The 6,147-nt window shown below is 48.4% G+C and overlaps 1 pseudogene; it reads right to left on the reverse strand.

Moving 5' to 3' along the window:
- Positions 1–4,065: 4,065 nt before the first annotated feature.
- Positions 4,066–5,002, reverse strand: LOC109945361 (uncharacterized; annotated as a pseudogene).
- Between the last annotated feature and the right edge of the window lie 1,145 nt (positions 5,003–6,147).

The following is a 6,147-nucleotide window of genomic DNA, read 5'->3' on the forward strand; positions in this document are numbered from 1 at the left end:
AAGCCTGAGGAAGACCTCGCGGTACCTGTGAATGAAGCTCAAGCCGTGACCTCTATGCGGCCGACTGAAGAAACCAAAAGGATCAACCTCGGGTTCGCTGATGAACGCAAAACCGCCATCATCAGCTCCAGCCTGGATGACAAATAGGAAGGCGCGCTCGTCCAGTTTCTGCAAGATAACCGAGACATATTTGCATGGCAACCTGCGGATATGCCAGGAGTCCCAAGAGAGCTGGCCGAGCACAAATTGAAGGTCTACCCCCAGGCGAGGCCAATACGACAAAAATTACATCGCTTTACTCCCGACAAGAGAGAAGCCATCCGTGCTGAGCTGGCTCGTTTGGTCGTGGCCGAATTCATTAGAGAGGTGTTACATCCTGAGTGGTTAGCCAACCCTATTCTTGTACTCAAAAAGAATAAAGTGGATTGGCGCATGTGCGTTGACTATACGGATCTCAACAAACACTGTCCGAAGGATCCCTTCGGACTTCCTAGAATCGACCAGATGGTGGACTCAACCGCTGGATGCTCTATGCTGTCTTTCTTGGATTGCTACTCTGGGTATCATCAAATTAGTTTGGCAAAAGAAGACGAGGAAAAAACAGGATTTATCACCCCGTTTGGAGCCTTCTGCTATACCTCCATGTCGTTCGGCCTCAAAAACGCTGGAGCAACTTATCAGAGGGCTATTCAGACATGCTTAGCCGATCACTGGGGCAAGCGTGTGAAAGCTTATGTGGATGATGTGGTGATCACGACAGAGGATTCAGAAAATTTCATTGAAGATTTACAGCTGGTCTTCAACAGTCTACGACGATACAGATGGAAGCTTAATCCCGAAAAATGCGTTTTCGGAGTGCCAGCCAGAAAGTTGCTCGGGTTTATTGTCAGCCACCGAGGAATTGAAGCCAATCCAGAAAAGATCGAGGCTATCATGAGGATGGAAGCACCACGATCACAGAAGAAAGTTCAAAGACTCACCGGATGTATGGCATCCTTAAGCAGATTCATATCAAGGCTGGGAGAAAAAGGCTTACCATTCTATAAGTTACTCAAGAAGGTGGACAAATTCCAGTGGACTTTAGAAGCCCAGGAAGCTCTAGATGCGTTGAAAAAGTTCTTAACAACACCACCGGTGCTGAAACCACCGCACCGAGCCACGCCGACTCAACCGGCCGAAGATTTGCTATTATACATCTCTTGCACGACTCACGTGGTGAGCACCGCGTTGGTAGTCGAGCGAGCAGAAGAGGGACATGCATACCCGGTACAACATCCTGTCTATTTTATCAGTGAAGTTCTGGAGTCCTCGAAGAAGAAATACCCTCAAGTCCAGAAGCTATTATATGCAGTACTTCTAACTACACGTAAGCTCCGTCACTACTTCGACGACCACAGAGTCATAGTAGTCACTGGGTTTCCGATAGGAGATATTCTTCACAACAAAGAAGCTATCGAGAGAATAGCCAAGTGGGCCTGCGAGCTGGGATCTCATGACATTGAATTTCGACCTCGCACTGCTAGCAAAACTCAAGCACTAGTTGACTTCGTATCAGAGTGGACCGAGCAGCAGGTACCGGATAATCCGGAAACCACAGAAGTGTGGCGAATGTATTTTGACGGCTCGTTGAAGCTGCAGGGAGCAGGTGCAGGGATCCTCTTTATTGCACCTGGAGGTGAGCAAGTCAAGTATGCTCTTCAATTGTTATTCCCGGCATCTAACAATGCAGCCGAATACGAAGCTCTGATTCATGGACTGAACATTGCCATATCACTGAGCATCAAGAGACTGATGGTGTATGGAGATTCTCTGGTGGTCATAAGTCAGATAAACAAAGAATGGGACTGCTCGAATGACTCCTTGGGAAAATACTGCACTGCTGTCCAGAAACTAGAATACAAATTTGAAGGTTTGGAATTTCATCATGTGGAGAGAGACCGCAACGAGGCAGCCGATGCATTGTCTAAACTAGGATCCAGTCAGAATCAGGTCCCGCCTGGAGTTTTCGTCCAAGAAGTATTGTGCCCGAGCATTTCAATGAATCGGGAGGAAGAATGCAACGCTCTGAGCCAACCAGAGTCAGATTCTGATGACTGGAGGGAGCCGATCATCAAATACATAAAAAATGAGGAGGAACCAGACGACAAAAATACAGCAGAGCGGGTGGCAAGATAGTCGGCTCATTATACTCTCATCGGAGAAACACTATACAGAAGGGGTGCATCAGGAGTCTTCATGAAATGCATTCTCTCAGCCACCGGAAAGCAACTGCTAGAAGAGGTTCACGTTGGGCAATGTGGGGTACATGCAGCCTCCAGGACCCTGGTTGGGAAGGTCTTCAGATTAGGTTTCTACTGGCCAACAGCAAAAAGTGATGCAACCGAGTTAGTTCAGAGGTGCGAAGCCTGCCAATACTTATCAAAACAGCAGCATCTACCAGCACAGCAACTGCAAACCATACCCGTAACTTGGCCGTTCGCATGCTGGGGATTGGATATGATTGGACCTTTCAAAAAAGCTCAAGGAGGATACACTCATGTCCTGGTTGCTATCGACAAATTCACTAAATGGATAGAGTTCAAACCCATTGCTTCTCTGACTTCAGCTAAGGCAGTGGAATTCATACAAGACATAATGTTCAGGTTTGGAATACCGAGTAGCATCATAACTGACCTGGAATCCAACTTCACAAGTTCAGAGTTCTTCGATTTCTACGAGCAAAAGAGCATTCAGATCAAATATGCCTCGGTGGCGCACCCAAGAGCCAACGGGCAGGTCGAAAGAGCTAACGGGATGATATTGGAGGCGCTCAGAGAAGTTCGCAGGAAAATGGATCAGAGAGCTGTCGTATGTTGTTTGGAGCCTGAGAACTCAACCTAGTCGAGCTCTGCATGGAAATACTCCTTTCTTCATGGTCTACGGTTCGGAGGCAGTGCTACCTGCTGATCTCAAGTTTGGGGCACCAAGGTTGATCTTTGAAAACATAGCAGAAGCTGAAGCCACTAGGCTGGAGGATGTTGACGTACTCGAGGAAGAGCGACTTAACACAGTGATTCAATCAGCACGGTATCAGCAAACTCTGAGGCGCTATCACGATAAGGACATACGGCATCGATCCTTCGTAGTGGGAGATCTCGTCCTCCACCGAATTCTAACGGGGGAAGGACGGCACAAACTATCACCGCTATGGGAAGGACCATTCATGGTAGCGGAAGTTACTCGGCCTAGATCGTATCGTCTCACTCAAATGAACGGTACGGAAATTAGGAACTCATGGAACATAGAACACCTCAGGAAGTTTTACCCCTAGCTATATCTCAAAAGCTATTGGGACGGCGATGTATTCTGTAAACTGGGAAATATATCATCAATAAAAAGACTTCAAGAGCACTCAAATTGTTCGCTATCAACCTGCATTCTTACTTAACTCGGGGTGACCACTATACCCTGTTAACGGAGCAATCGGCTTAAGTCGGCAATGACTTAAGGCGGTGCGATATGCTAAGATCTACTTAACTCGGGGTGACCACTATACCCTACTAACAGAGCAATCGGTTTAAGTCGGCAATGTCTTAAGGCGGTGCGACATGCTCATGCTTACTTAACTCGGGGTGACCACTATACCCTGCTAACGGAGCAATCGGCTTAAGTCGGCAATGACTTAAGGCGGTGCGACATGCTCACGCTTACTTAACTCAGGGTGACCACTATACCCTACTAATAGAGCAATCGGTTTAAGTCGGCAATGGCTTAAGGCGGTGCGACATGCTCATGCTTACTTGACTCGGGGTGATCACTATACCCCTAATAACGGAGCGATCGATTTAAGTTGGTAACGACTTAAATTGGCACGGCACATTCGGCATGTTTGCGGTTATTCATCCCAGGGCGATTTCTATGCCCCACGAAAAAATTTCAAAACCATCATAATGCATTTACTTTTACGATTGTAGATACCGTTGAATTCTAGCAACGGGAAAACAATAACAGCATTCAGTACTGAAAAGTGTTTTCTAACGAAACATCCGAGGACACTAACCATATACTCAAAACATTCAGTGTTTTCTATTTGGAAATTTTCTTCTCAGGGGCGACCGACGAAGAGGGACAACCCGAGGAATCAGGAGTTGCATTCACGTCCGCAACTATGTCGCCAGGAACAACCACGCCGGGTCTTCTCATCAGGATCCGCCCCGCGCGGATGGCTTTGTCCATAGCTCTGTCGCGCTGAGCCCTTAGAGTAGCAGAAGCATCTTTAGCGGCCTTGACAGCCAAACGAGCGGCCTCTAGCTCCTGGGCGACCGACTTCTTGGAAGCACCCAGATCCTTGATGACAGTATCCTTGCTCGACACCAATTGCCTGAGGCGAATCATATCATCCAGGGACTCTTGCAACTTGTAACGATGGTTATCCAAGTCTTCCTTGGTGAAACGATGGCTCCTCTCCAAGACAGTCAACGAGTTGCTGGCATCACGATATAACTTGTCCAGGTTGTCGCGAGAAGTGGCAAGAGTACGCTTCTCCTCCTGCAGACAAGGGCCAGTTTCTCCAACGTCAAGCAAGCACTGAAAACATAACAGATAAGGGCAAGTGAAAGTTCAATTCTGTGGCCACCTTTTCAGAATCAAGCTGAGCATGGAGAGTGGAGATCAGCGTGTTAGCATCATTCAGAGAAGCAGAGACCCAAGCCAGTTCAGCCTGACCGTGAGAATACTTTTCTTCAAGATCCGAATATTGCCGGGCCAGTTCAGCCTGACCTTAGGAATACTTTTTTTCAAGATCAGAATATTGTCGGGCCATATCTGTCAGGAAACAGTCAACAAGGATGTCCAGCTATAAAGCAGATTAGTCAAATAGCTAAAAAAGAAATGAAGGGCACTAACCAGCATTTGCCATCTCCAAATCAGATACACGCCGCTGAAGCAGCACCGGATTCCAATGCATCAGAGACAAAGCTCCTTCTGGGACAGAGGCACCCTGCAATTTCAGCTGGCCAGCCATCTCGTCCACTAATGCCTAACATTAAGAACAGATGAGTATAATAACAGCAGTCTACCTAGAATAAAAGTCAGACCAGAGGAAACCAAATTGCCTGGAGGTTGGAGAAGAACGAGGGAACTGCCAAGTCATGGGAAATCAACTGACGACTCGTTGAAGGGTCACCAATCGGAACAACCCACAATGCATCAGTAGGGACCATGTCAGTATCATCAGCAGAAGGCGAAACTCTGTCATCAGGAGCGCTGGCCTCTAAGGCGACTTCTTGACCCGAAGCGTAGGTTGCTGCCATACAACCAGAATGCGGAGGAGAAGACCCTACGTGAACTTCCATGGAAGTGTGAGAGGGAGAACTGACTCAGGCACCCTCGGGGGCTAGGACATAGCTCGCGCTACCCATCCGAGCCGGGTCATCCCTGGCAACCCCCTCGGGGGCTGGGTAAACGCTAGTGCCATCCGTGAGGGCCAAGCTCTCCGTAACAGCCACCTCTAAGGCTGAAGGACCTTCACCCACTTCCATGGGAGCAGAACAATCCAGACCAGCCTCCTGACCCTTAAGACCGCGCTCTAAGGTTGATGAGGCATGTGATGCTGCTCGAGATAACTCCAGCCCGGCGTCAGGCACATCAGCACAAATATCCATCATTTCACCATCTGTCGGCTCCGACAACAGATCTTCTGGGACCATATCTTCAAGAGTCTGATCAAAGTTGGCCTGAGACAATTCTTGCAGACCAACGAGAGCAGACACGGCTGGAGAAGGAACATCACTACTTTCCCCGCTGGCAATGTAGCGTCGGCTATTCTTCCGAGTTAGAGGGATTTCATCCTCCTCTTCCTCATCTTCATCAACAACGCGGACAGTACACCCATTGGGTCAGTTTTGGCCAGATCACACCCATTGGGTTCAATATCATCTAGGTCACACCCATTGGGTTCCACAGCAGTCGGGTCACACCCATTGGGGTCAGCTTCAGCAAACGCGGGGACCGGCACTTCCTCAGCAGTAGGAACAGATGGACAGCATCCTGATCCAAGCTAGACACTCGACAAAGACGTCTCTTCTTCTTTTTCTTCCCCTCAGCAGGAGAAGTAGGCTGATTGGCTCGGCGAGAACGCTTCAGGCAAACACTGTCAGACTTCTGAAT

This window comes from Zea mays, chromosome 3 (genome assembly GCF_902167145.1).
Source record: "Zea mays cultivar B73 chromosome 3, Zm-B73-REFERENCE-NAM-5.0, whole genome shotgun sequence".
Taxonomy (NCBI): Eukaryota; Viridiplantae; Streptophyta; class Magnoliopsida; order Poales; family Poaceae; genus Zea; species Zea mays.